Source organism: Macaca nemestrina, chromosome 10 (genome assembly GCF_043159975.1).
Source record: "Macaca nemestrina isolate mMacNem1 chromosome 10, mMacNem.hap1, whole genome shotgun sequence".
Taxonomy (NCBI): Eukaryota; Metazoa; Chordata; class Mammalia; order Primates; family Cercopithecidae; genus Macaca; species Macaca nemestrina.
In genome coordinates, this window is record NC_092134.1 from 43,468,705 (window position 1) to 43,482,446 (window position 13,742).

Sequence of the window (13,742 nt, forward strand, 5' to 3'; positions counted from 1 at the left end):
GTTTGCAGATGGTTCTGTACAATATATTCCCCATTATCCTGAATAAGCTAGGTTAATATAATGACGTTTTGAAGATTCAATTACAGTTCCAGCTAAGTGACAATACCTTACAGTGCTGGGGCAGTGTTCTCCAGAAGGCTGTATATGCTCTGAGTCAGCATTCAATCTATAGTGCTGCTACACCCACAGCTAGAATTCACAGGTCTAGTAATCAAGGGGTGAAAATTAGAGTGGCACCACTCACTATTATCTCTAGTGACCTACTAGCGAAATATTTGCTTCCTATTCCCACAACCTTACGTTCTGCAGGTCTAGAGGTCTCAGCTCCAACAGGAAGAATGTGTCCACCAGGAGACATAACAGTGATTCCATTGAACTGGAAGTTAAGACAGCCACCTGGCCACTTTGAACTCCACATGCCTCTGATAAAACAGGCCAAAGAAGGGAGTTACTGTGCTGGCTGGAGTGATTGATCCTGACTACCAAGAAGAAATTAAGTTGCTATTCTACAATGGAGATAAGAAAGAGTACATCTGAAATATAGGAGATCCCTTAGGACTTTTCTTAGTATTACCATACCCTATAATTACCGTCAGTGAAAAACCCAATCCAGGCAGGACCACTAAGGCCCAGACCCTTAAGGAATGCAGGTTTGGGTCATTTGAAAGAACCACAGTCAGCTGAGTGCTTGCTAAAGGCAAAGGGAATACAGAATGGGTAGTGGATGGAGGTCTAACTACAAGATATAACCATGTGACCAGTAACAGAAATAAGGACTGTAATTGTCATAAATATTTCACCCTCATTTGTTATTAGCATGTTTGTATGTACAACTATACATACATGTATAAGCATATTTATTTATTAATATATATTAAGCAAATATATTTTGTTTTCTTCCCTCTCTTATTCATTTATCATGTAACATAAAATATATTGACTTTATATCATAGTATTTAAGTATTGTTAATTTTACATCATAGTATTTAGGCTATGGGCTATAAAGGAGAAAAGCAAACATCACTCAAGGACTTTACCTCCTCTTCTGGGGAAGGGGTTAGCGCATTGCCAATTGTATGGAAGATATTTTATCATGTTAGGTGTAACTGTTGCCTTGTTATTGTCTTTATTTGGATATTAAGTATGCTTTAAGGAGATGCATATGGGTGCCAAATTGACAAGGGGTGAACTTCGGATAGTTAATTTTATGTGTTACCTTGACTGGGTCACAGGGTGCCCAGATATTTCATTAAACATTATTCTGGGTGTGTTCATGAGCAACTTTCTGGGTGGGATTAGCATTTGAATCAGTAGACTGAGTAAAACAGTTTGACCTTCCCGATGTGGGTGGGCCTCATCGAAAGTTTTAATGGTTTGAATAGAACAATAAGGTAGTGTGAAGGAGACTTCACTCTCTCTTCCTGACTATCACTGAGCTGGGACATCAGACTTCTTCTGCCTTAGAACTTGGACTCAGACTGGAACTTAGGCCATCAGCTCTCCTGATTCTCAGACCTTCAGACTTGGACTGGAACTATGCCATCTGTTCTCCTGGGTGTCCAGCTTGCTGACTATAGATCTTGGGATTTCTCAGCCTCCACAGAATTTCTTATAATCAATATATAAGAACCTGACCCGTTCTATTTCTCTGGAGAATCCAAAAGAATACAGTAAGAAATACAATAAATAAATGAATTATTAACATTCCATGTAGCTAAAATGTAACACAGGAATTAGGATATGGTAAGTGTCTGAGTCCATTTTCTGTTACTTATAACAGAATATCTGAAACTGGGTAATTTTTACAGTTTCTTACAGTTTTGGAAGCTGGGAAATTCAAGATCAAGGAGCTACATCTAGTGAGAACCTTCCTGCTGGTAGGGACTCTCTGAAGCATCCCAGGGCTGTGCAGGTAATCAAATTGGTAGGGAACTGAGCATGGTAGCTCATATCTCTCTTCCTTTTTTTTTTTTTTATAAAGCCACCATTCTCATTCCTGTGATAGCTCATTGATCTATTAACCCATTAATTCATTAATCTGTTAATGGACTAATCCACTCATGAGGGCAAAGCCCTCATGACCCAATTCACTCTTAAAAGCCCCCTGTCAGCACTGCCACATTGGGGATTAAATTTCCACATGAATTTTGGAAAGGACAAATATTCAGCCTAAAACAGTAGCTAAAAATATAGCAATAATAACAAAAAGAAGAATTAAATGTATTATTCTCTAATTGTACACAAGATACTCTATCAAACACTTTAAATGGACCATTTCATGTAATCCTCATAACCCTATGTAATAGGTAGTACCTTTACAGAGAAGATCACTAAAGTTCAGAGAGATTAAGTAACTTATTAGGGTCACATTACTATAAACTTTAAAAAAAAAAATTCCCAAAAAGAAATATCTTTCTTCATTATTTCTGTTATTTCAAATCAATCAACTAATCAATTGAGTGACAAGAATACACTGAGCTCGCTGTTATCTGCCCCAGGTGATTTCCTCTAGGGAAATGAAGCCACAGACAAAAAGCACAAATATCTTCCTGGCTTCAAGAAACATTAGATCAACAACCCTCAAAAACACATGATGCCTTCAGACAACCCTTCCATTTTTTACTTCTGTAACCAGTTATTTGCAAAAGCAAGAGTAAACTAGAATAGCTGAATAATTACTAATTACAAACAACTATACATAAGGAAAAAATGAGTTTAAATGAAGCATTTTAAACCACGTAGTCCATTTTTTAAATGTGGAGTTCATGTTATTAGTAACGTGGGGATTACGTTTTACTCTAAAGGCTAATAAGTCTGTCCCTGGTAGACTTAATTAAAAACACAGAAACAAAAACAGAACCTCTTTTTCTCCCTTTACATAGCTACCTAGGTCAGAGGTCGGAAAACTGTTTTTGTAAAAGTCCAGATAGTTAATATTTTAGGCTTTTGGGCCATGGAGTCTCTGTTACGACTGCTCAACTCTGCCATTGTAGCAAGAAGTCCACCATAGAAAGTAAGTAGATGAATGAGTGTGGCTGTGTTATAATAAAACTGCCTTTGTAAAACCAGGTGGTAGATTAAATTTGGCCTGAGGGTTATAATTTACCCAATCCCTGATTTAGTCTAAGTTACCTCTTTCCAAGATTAGAAAACAAACAGAGTGGTCCCTAATCCAATAAGACTATGGGTTTGTAAAAAAGGACAATTTGGACACAGAGAAGGACACAGTCTTTCCTCATTCTGATGCAAATTACTTATTGATGAAGTCTAACCTGGTGAATACTAACACTCAAAGTGAAGAATAAGTTGAGAAAGAGTAGAGGGAGCAGTAATTACAAGATTATGCCTCAACTGGAGCGTATCATAAATAACAACTACAATAGAGCCTAAGAAAATAATAAGAAAAGTTACCCTTTAAGACAGGAATCTATCATTTTACTCGACATCATCTTTTATCAGCAGGCTCTTAAACGTTATTGGTTCTTTCACATATGCCACTTACCTACATTTATCAATCTGCTCTAGAGCAAAGCAGACTTGTTACTTGTTACTTTACCCACCATTATGGCAACTTGTGTGCTGAGACAGATAATGCCAATCAGAAAATGATATCTGCAAATTAATTTTTAGGTTATTTTTAATTATTCACCCAATTCTTAAGCAGGAATTTTCTACAGGAAAAGAATTCATCCTAAGGGCAGAGAAAATCAAAAGCCAATCAGATAACAGCGGTCACTAATAATTTTCCTCCAGCTAAGCCCCATGGAGTCCTGTATACTGTGATGGGTAATATCTAAAAAGAAGAGGCAACTTTATCCACCAAAATCTCAATGGGTCATTGAGAGTGCTGGTCAACTTCATTATCACTGTAGGGAACTTTAGCAATAGCAGGATGATGCAGCTGTTACTTATCCACATTGACCAACAGCAACAACATCGAGCAACCTAAAGAGGATGACATTAGTAACTTTAACACCGGTGACTTTGTGAGTAGGGGTGACATATTTGCCACTTTTGGTGTCATCACTACAATGACCCGAAAACGAAGAAAATGAAGCGACTCACATAGAAGTGAAAAGGACTAGTTCCTGATCTTTGTGAGACCACGTTCTAGGGATGTCCAGAACTATTTGAGAGGAATATATGAGGACTGTACTTCTTAAGAAGACGACACAGGAAAAAAGACAATTCCTATGTTCTGTCATTATAATCTTGTTTTTGTTCCTGGGTTGGTTTAGCCCAGGAAACAAGGGTTGATGGAACAAAAAATTTTTTGTGGAACAATGAAATAAATGTCTTACATATTTTCAACCATTCTGTAGTATTTGTGGCCTTACCAATTGCTTATACATTTTGACTATAAGATAGCACCATATTAGCATTTTACTATTTTAAAAAATCACAATAATGTTTTTCAAAATTTCATCTGAAAAGTGCCACCAGGACATCAGAAAATCTTCAATGCAGGTTTTGACTTTTTCTTGTTTTTTAATTTCAAAGAAACTACAAGAAAATGCTTTTTAAAATTATAATAAAAATATCTGAGTCATAAAACCAGTCTTTCCACTTAAAATGAGCTCATTTTCAGTCATCCAATAAAATATCACGTAATGAAAACTCATTTTAATTCCCCTTAAAACTGCATTTACATTAGCAAACAACTTTTTTTTTACTTACAGCAAAACTGTATCTACAGTATATTATAACACAATGTTGAACACAAGATCTTGCTAACATGTTATGCTGGAAATTTATTGTTATAGGATTGAAGGTGCTTTCAAAAACTATCTGGTACAGACTTTAACTTCCAAAATAAAGTCACTGAATTTCAATTTCCAAAGTGAATTATATAGAACACAAGTGCCACTGTTTTGTTTTGTTTTGTTTTGTTTTGTTTTGACATGTTTTATGTTTTTTGGGGTTTGTTCAGTACGAAGGATAATTTCTAGGGGCAACTAAGTTTAGGAAATTCTTTGTTAATATTAAACAGGCTCAAAACTGATCTTCTTCAAAAAACATATCTTCTAAAATATCATGTATACTATATAATGTGCCTGGATTTCTAGCCTCAGAAGGTTTACATAGGGATTAAATTCACATTTGTAAGAAAACAGCCTTCCTTGTTTGGAAAAATCACGTGCCAGGTGCAGGATCAAGGACATCCCTGAGGCAGAGCCAAAATCTCCTTCAGCAATTTTCTTCCAAAGTACTGAAAGACATTAACAACTGCCACCACAGAAGGCCTTCTCCAATCCTTATGTGTGAGATTAATTCCTAACTTTAGTTCAGAGAATTGAATTTAAAATCGTATCAATTGATAAACTTACATCTTTTAATTTAAACCAATGTCATATACTATAGTATTACTATTATCATTTTAAGCAGTAAATTATTCAGGAGAGAATTGCCAAAGCCTCCTGGGATTTTTTAAATAAGTAATTAAATTGCACTGAGACAAAAAAAAAAAAGTCTAATCTTTTTTTAAACTACAAAGTGGATCGTGACAATAATCTTTGAACAACCAAAGGACTGTTTGTTGGACACGTGATAAAGTTAGAGAAAATAATTTGTCTTCCATACCATAGGAACACGTTATTTGTAGAGTTAAATATACATTGTCTCAAACGTTCTTGCACTCACTTCGATGCCTCATAATCATAACGTTTGTACATAACACTCATCAGTTTATTATCAACAACTGCTTACATGAAACCACAGTGCGAAAAATGTGGTTACAAACTACCAAGACAAAAAATGAAAAGAAAAAAACACTTCCTATTTATCAGCTTTATAAAAGGTGAAAGGGTGTGGTTAACAAAATAATGTACTTCAAAATAGCCAGAGTAGTACTGAGACAACTAAGCTCATCAAAGTTTGAGAATATGTTGTAATATCTTGATCCCATCATCCAGGTAATAAGTACAGTACCCAATAGTTTTTCAACCTTTCCCCACAATGGTAGTCTCCAGTGTCCATTGTTGCCATTTTTATGTCCATGTGGACCCAATGTTTAGCTCGCTCTTATAAATGAAAATAGGCAGTATTTGGTTTTCTGTTTCTGCATTAATTTGTTTAGGATAATGGCCTCTGGCTGCATCCATATTGCTACAAAGGACATGATTTAGTTATTTTTATGTTTGCATAGTATTCTATGGGGTGTGTGGATCTATCTATATATATATGGTGTACATACGTGTGTGTGTGTATATATACATATATATATATATAAAAAATATTTTCTGACTGGGCACGGTGGCTCATGCCTGTAATCCCAGCACTTTGGGAGCTGAGGTGGGCAAATCACAAGGTAAGGAGTTCGAGACCAGCCTGGCCAACAATGGTGAAATCCCATCTCTACTAAGAATACAAAAAATTAGCTGGGTGTGGTGATGGGCATCTGTAACCCCAGTTACTTGGCAGGCTGAGGCAGGAGAACCTCTTGAACCCAGGAGGCAGAGGTTGCAGTGAGCCGAGATTGTGCCACTGCACTCCAGTCCAGGCGACAGTACAAGACTTCGTCTGAAAAAAAAAGTATATTCATATATATATATATACACACACACACACACACACACACACACACGGTGTTTTATCCAATCCACCATTGTTGGGCACCTAGGTTGATTCTATGACTTTGCTATTATAAATAGTGCTATGATAAACATACGACTTCATGTGTATTTTTGGCAGAACGATTTATTTTCTTTTGGATATATACCCAGTAATGGGATTGCTGGGTCAAGTGGAAGTTTTTTTTAAGTTCTTTGAGAAATCTCCAAACTCCTTTCTACAGTGGCTGAGCTAATTTACATTCCCACCAACAGTGTATAAGTGTTCTCTTTTCTCTGCAGCTCCACTGGCACCTATTATTTTTTGACTTTTTAGTAATGGCCATTCTGACTAGTGTCAGATAGTATCTCATTGTGGTTTTGGTTTACATTTCTTTTGATTAATGATGTGGAGCACATTTTCATGTTTGTTGACCAATTGTGTGTCTTCTTTTGGGAAGTGTCCATTCTGTCTTTTCACCTCTTTTTAATGTGGTTATTTGTTTTTGGCTTACTGAGTTATTTAAATTTCTTACAGACACTAGATATTAGACCTTTGTCGGATGCATAGTTTGCAAATATTTGCTCTCATTCTGTGAGTTGTCTGTTTACTCTGTTTATAGTTTTTGTTTTTGTTTTGGTGTACAGAAGCTCTTTAGTTTAATTAGGTCTCATTTGTCCATTTTTGTTTATGCTGCAATTGCTTAATCATAAATTTTTTCCCAAGGTCAATGGCCAGAATAGTGTTTCCTATGTTTTCTTCTAGGATTCTTATAGTTTGAGGTCTTACATTTAAAGCTTTAATCAACCTTGAGTTAATTTTTGTATATGGTGAAAGGTAGTTATCCAGTTTTATTCCTTTGCATATTGCTAGCTAGCTATCCCAGCACCATTTATTGAATAGGAAGTCCTTTCCTCATTGCTTATTTTGGACAGTTTTGTCCGAGATCAGATGGTTGTGGGTGTGCGACTTTATTTATGGGTTCTCTAGAATGCTCTTATTCTTAAGAGATGCAGGTTAAACATACTTGAATGTGACAGAATTCCTGCAATTTACTTTTTAAAAAGTCACTAAAAAACTCCTATGTGTGTTTGTGTGTATTTGTAAGGACATAAATCAAATGTGGCAAAGTAAATAGTTGGTGAAATAGGTTAAAAGTATGCAGTGTTCATTGTACTATACTATTCTAACATTTTTTGTAAGTTTTTAATGATCAAAGTGAAAAGTTGGGTGGCAGGAAATAGTGAGAAATTGTTGGCCTTGAAGTCAGAGAGCCTGGAAGTTGAATTCATGTTTTTATCTTGGGCAAGCCACTCCCGACTTCTGAGTATGAAAGGGATAACCTCACTAACCTATTCCATAAGACTGCTGTGAGGATAACAATCTAGGCCCAGGGGTATTTGTAAACTAAAAAACACTCCAGGGTTCTCAACCCGGAGTCCAAGGACAGAAGACAGATTCCATGAACTTAGATGGGAACCTCACTCTAACTATCTCTCTAACTGCACTACCCTCTAACTGCAATTTAACATTTCCTTCAATTACACACATTAGCGTAAGTTAACATGTCATCTATTTGTTCATAGTAACAGCTCAGTATTGTTAGCTCTGTTATGATTACAGTTAATTTTCTTAAGTTGCACAAGTGACAGTCATGAAAAACATGAGTCAGCGAAGAGCTCTTACAATCTTACATCCTCTTTTTTCTTCCACATCTGAAGGACACGCCTACTCTGAGCCAATACTATGTGAAAGATACTATACCATTGACTCATGTTTTCCATGGCCCTCAATTGTGCAACTTAAAAAACCAAATTGCAATAACAGAGCTAACTCAATGTGTTCAAAAATGAACTCCTGATCTTCCCCCTAAAAAAACTGCTCACTCAAAGCCTCTCCCATCATGGCACTCCAACAGTCCAGGTGCTCAAGTCAAAAACTTCAGAGTCATCTTTGACTTTTCTTTTTTCCACCTTACCTCTAATTCTTTAGGAAACTCTGTTGGCTCTACCTTTAAAATATGTAAAAATCTAACCATTTCCCACCACAGATACTGCTACTGCTCTAGTCCAAGCCACCACCATCTTTCACCCAAAGACTGATACAACAGCCTCCTAAGCAGGTACCCTGCTTCTTCCCTTGAGTTTATTCTCTGTAAATAATTATCCTTTTAAAATATGTCACATCATCCATTCTGCTTTTTAAAACTTTGCAATGGTTCCCATTTCTCTCAGAGTAGAAACCAAAGTCCTTCCAATGATCTCCAGAACCCATATGATCTGCCTTCCCTTTACCACTGTAATCTTAACTCCTACCTCTCTCTCCCTGCCCCCACCGTGTCCCACCCACACTGGCCTCCTTGACATCCCTAGAACATGTCAGTCATGCTCCTACCTAAGGATTTTGGCACTGGATGTTTTCACTGCTTTGGAACCCAGATATTTATGTCACTAATTGCATCATCTCCAAGTCTTTGGTGAGAGAGTAAGAGGCCTACTCTGATAATTCTATTTAAAATAGCAACTGACCTCTGGATGCCTAATCCCCCTACATTTCCTCTAGCATTCATGACTTTCTAATGTATAAATAATATAATATATAATGTCTATTGCCCCCTGCTAGGTTATGAGCTCCAAGGAGGGCAAAGGTCTTTTTTTGTTTACTCATGTTTTTACATTATTTATTCATTTATCTATTTTGTTATTGTTTTGTTTTCAATTTTTATTGTGCTTAAATATAAGATATACTATCTTAACCATTTTTAATGTACAGTTCAGTGATATTAAGAACAGTTGTGGCTGGGTGCAGTGGCTCATGCCTGTAATCCTAGCACTTTGGGAGGCTGAGGTGAGAGGATCACTTGAGGTCAGTTCAAAACCAGCCTGCTAACATGGTGAAACCTCCTCTCTACTAAAAATACTAAAAAAAAAAAAAAAAAAAAAAATAGCCGGGTATGGTGGCCGTTGCCTGTAATCACAGCTACTCAGGAGGCTGGGGTACGAGAATCACTTGAACCCAGGAGGCAGAGGTTGCAATGAGCCGAGATCATGCCACTGCACTCCAGCCTGGGCAACAGAGCGAGATTACATCTCAAAAACAAAACAAAACAAAACAAAACAAAGCAAAGCAAACAGTTATATTGTTGTGCAATCACCATCACCATCCATCTCCCGAACTCTTTATCTTATAAAACTGAAATGCTAGAGTCATTAACAAATAACTCCCCATTCCCATTCACTCGTATTTTATTATTGTAGTACCTAGAAGTGTTTACTACATTGGTACTTAACAAATTTTTGATGATTAAATGAATGAATGCCTCTTGTAAAACTTCAAATATCATCTCCTTAGGGAAAATTTCCAAATTTATAATTTAAGTGCATAGATTTTATTCCAGATCCTCTGTTTTATATAAATTATTCCCTTCTCTCTACTGTTTGAAGCATTAGCTATGTTTATTGCACATGTGTAATCTCCAGTATCATTAACATGTAATCTTAGACATAGCAAATGTTTACTGTTAGACACTGAGGACCACTAGAGAGGGTAGGGACAGAGGGAAGGGGACAAATGTTGAAAAACTAACTATTGGGTACTATGCTCAGTACCTAGATGATGGGATCAATCATACCTCAAACCTCAGCATAAATATACCCATGTAATAAACCTGAGCATATACACCCTGAATTTAAAATAAAAGTTGAAATTATTTTTTAAAAGTCCAATAACAGAACAAATGAATGAATCCCAGAGCCATGAACATTGGGTCTCCCCCACCTCCTAAACCAATCCCTCATGTTTTAGCTCCTCCTCTGTGGTCCCAAGTTGGCCAATATGTGTTAAAGCCAAGAGGCTCTGAATAGGAAGGACATAGGTGGCATTTTAGGAAATGCATAGAACTATGTTTTCAATAGCATAAACAACAAGTTTTTTTTTAAGTTTTAAATTATGCATACTAATTATGCATAAAATTTAATTGATGCATATTAATTGCATATATTTATGAGATACAATGTAATGTTTTGATTACACGTGTATACATTGTGTAATGACCAAATCAGGGTAATTAACATGGCCATCACTGTTAACGTTTATCACTTCTTTGTGATAAGAACATTCAAAAACCTCTCTTTTAGCTACTTTATTGTCATCTCATCTAGTATGCAAAAGAACTTGAGAACTTATTCCTCCTATCTAACTGTAAATGTGTACACTTGACCACCACTCTGATCATCTCCTTCCTACCCTCCCCATCCTCTGGTAACCACTATTCTCTTCTCTACTTCAACGAGAACAACTTTTTTAGATTTCAAAAATGAATGAAAGTATGTAATGTTTGTCTTTCTGTGCCTGGCTTATTTCACTTAACATATTGCCCTCCAGGCTTCTCCATGTTGCTGTAAATGACAGCATTTCATTCTTTTAAAAATATAACACTTCACGAATTTGCATGTCATCCATACTAATCTTCTCTGTACCATTCCAATTTTAGTATATGTGCTGCTGAAGTGAGCATGACAAAAACCAAGGTTTAACATGAAATATTAATGGCTTTATTTTAAGTGCCTTGAGGGCCAGTGAAAGAGAAAAGATGGGAAGAAGGAGAATCTAATCACTATACTCCTATTGGAAACTTGGGGTAAAACAACAAGTTTCTAAGATTTCCAGCTGCTCAGGAACCTGCTAGTGCTCTTTTTTTTTCTTTTTCAGGGGAGGGGGGCATAATATTACAGTACAGGAATATCAGCTTTGGGCAGCAGCAGAAGGCAGTTTCACATAACTCTTCATGAATGGTAGTGGCCAAATCTTTCGGCCAGCCCAGCACCCCTTGCGGTGCCATAGCCCACTGGAAGGCTTCTTGCCCAGTCAGTGGTTGTGACCTGCCCTGCCAGTGACCTGTTTGTTATGATCAGTGTTGGATACTCAGCCTACTGTTGCTATGCATGTTTCCAGCACCTGCATCTGCCTCTTAGAGGGCAGCTGGATAATGGCTGTGCCATTCACCTTCCACAGTAGCATACCGCACGTCCCTGCAGCTCGGATATACTGGGCACCCTGGCCTCGCTCACTTTCCATGCTGTTGATGAGGGTCGCCAAAGGCAGAGTCCCAAGTGGATGCGCATCCCCTTCCTGAGCAGCGACTGCCATTCGGCCTATGTGGTTAGAGTTCAGGATGGTATCTCCAGCCTGCTTGTTTTCTATGGCGATGATCCAGTGTTTCTGGCTGCCCCAGCAGCCAGAGCTATGTCTGTTGACCTACAGGGATCACAGTGGACTTGGATAACCTTCTCCTCAAAGGGTCCTGATTTGGTCTCTTCCTCAGGCCAGAAACACAAAAGTCAATCATGCAATAATGTTGCTTGTGGCCCCTGCCAATACCATGCACCCGGATCTGGCCTGTGTGATCTTCACCCCAAGACTTCTTCATCTTCACTGGTTTAATGGTGTACTTGGTATGACTCTTTCAAGACACAAAGTTGGCACTAAGGGCCATAGAAGTAAGGATTTGGTGGCAGGGGAGCAACATCAAGGCAGAGGGCCATTGGAAGAGGGCATTGTTCATCACCTGGGAGGCAGGGAACAGACTTGGGACAGGAGTGGCAATGGTCAGGGGTGCCAGGCTCAGAGAATGCAGAGTACAGGTCAGTGCCCACAGGATCATCAGGGTAGCCGGGTCTCAACACACTCCTGCTAGTCCTCTTGAGAGAAATATTGAAATAGAAAACCTATGAAACCACAGTGAATACCCTTCCACCAAAAGAAAAGGGAAGATGCCCTTTTCTTTAGATCCCACTTGAAGTAGGATAAGGTCAAGATGCATAGAATCCTATTTATACCTAGTATTAATAAGGAAGAAGAAAACGTTTAGGGAGACATATGATTGTGTCACTCAAATTCGCTTCTACCCGTCCTTTAGGAAATGCTTCAGATTCTTTGGCAGGATGCCTGTAAGCTAAGAGGCAGACTAACAGTGGGATCCTAAAACAGAGCTGTGAGCACTGGTGGGGAGGAAACCCCTCCACACCTCTCTGAGAGCAGCAGTGGTAGCAGCTGCAGTGAGAGGAGGGTGGATAGACGGAAGCCAATTGAGCAGGGGGAGGAGAGTGGAGAGTGACAGTGCAGCAGGAGCAGATCTTTGACAGCCAAGTAGAGAGAGCATGAGCAAGGGGACATGGGAGGGCTTAGAGGTCCAGGGGCTTAAATAGTCTGATTTTTAAGTTAAACCCTAGAAGCTCTTATTTATCCTCCCCTGCCCTACAGGGCTATTATTCCCAAGAAAGGGGAGGCACAATTAGAGACACAAACTCAGTGTCTCTCTTTTTTTTTTTTTTTTTTTTGATGGAGTTTCACTCTTGTTGCCCAGGCTGGAGTGCAATGGGGCGATCTCAGCTCACTGCAAACTCCGCCTCCCAGGTTCAAGCGATTCTCCTGCCTCAGCCTCCCTAGTAGCTAGGATTACAGGCACCCACCATCATGCCTGGCTAATTTTTTCTGTTTTTTTTTTTAGTAGAGATGGGGTTTCATCATGTTGGCTAGGCTGGTCTCGAACTCCTGACCTCAGGTGATCCAACCGCCTCGGCCTCCCAAAGTGCTAGGATTACAGGCATGAGCCACTGCACCCAGCCTGGACTATCTCTTCTTTGAATCAAAGTTTCAGCCACAAAATGGATCACAGAAGTTCTGTGTGTCCTCACTCACAGATATTCTGTATTCCAAAATTGCACACTGGTTGAATTTTTCATCAAGCTGCAGGTTAAACCTCTCAATAAGTTTAGATCTGAAAAGTTGAAACTAATTTCTAGTGGCTGTTGAACAAAAGTAAAACTGTCTCCTTCACATCCCAGACCCTTGTTCCTCTCCCAGTGCCTCTATTTTTAAACACGTCTGTTGTCATATCTAGATGAAAAGCTGTAGGATCGGGGAGGGTAAGGGAGTAGGAAATTGTGTGGTGATATATATATTTTTAAAAAAGAAAAAACTGTGTACTCTCATAGGCTTCTATAACTGGCTACAACCCAAGCAGCGCACAAAGTTCTGAACTTGATGGAGCTCAGAAAATTCCTCCAGCAACTCCTTTCATCTGCTTCAAACTTTCTAAAAGATTGACATATCTTCTTAACCAGCATTTGGTGTCATATCTTCTAATTGCTTATCAATATCTCTAAATCTCTAAAGGACACCTTTTTCCAGTG

General features: G+C 38.3%; 2 pseudogenes; both read right to left on the bottom strand.

Annotated features, from left to right (window-relative positions):
- Positions 1-10,971: 10,971 nt before the first annotated feature.
- LOC112427064 (U6 spliceosomal RNA) lies at positions 10,972-11,065 on the bottom strand (annotated as a pseudogene).
- Positions 11,066-11,292: 227 nt separating this feature from the next.
- On the bottom strand, positions 11,293-12,211 carry LOC105483792 (large ribosomal subunit protein uL2m pseudogene; annotated as a pseudogene).
- Between the last annotated feature and the right edge of the window lie 1,531 nt (positions 12,212-13,742).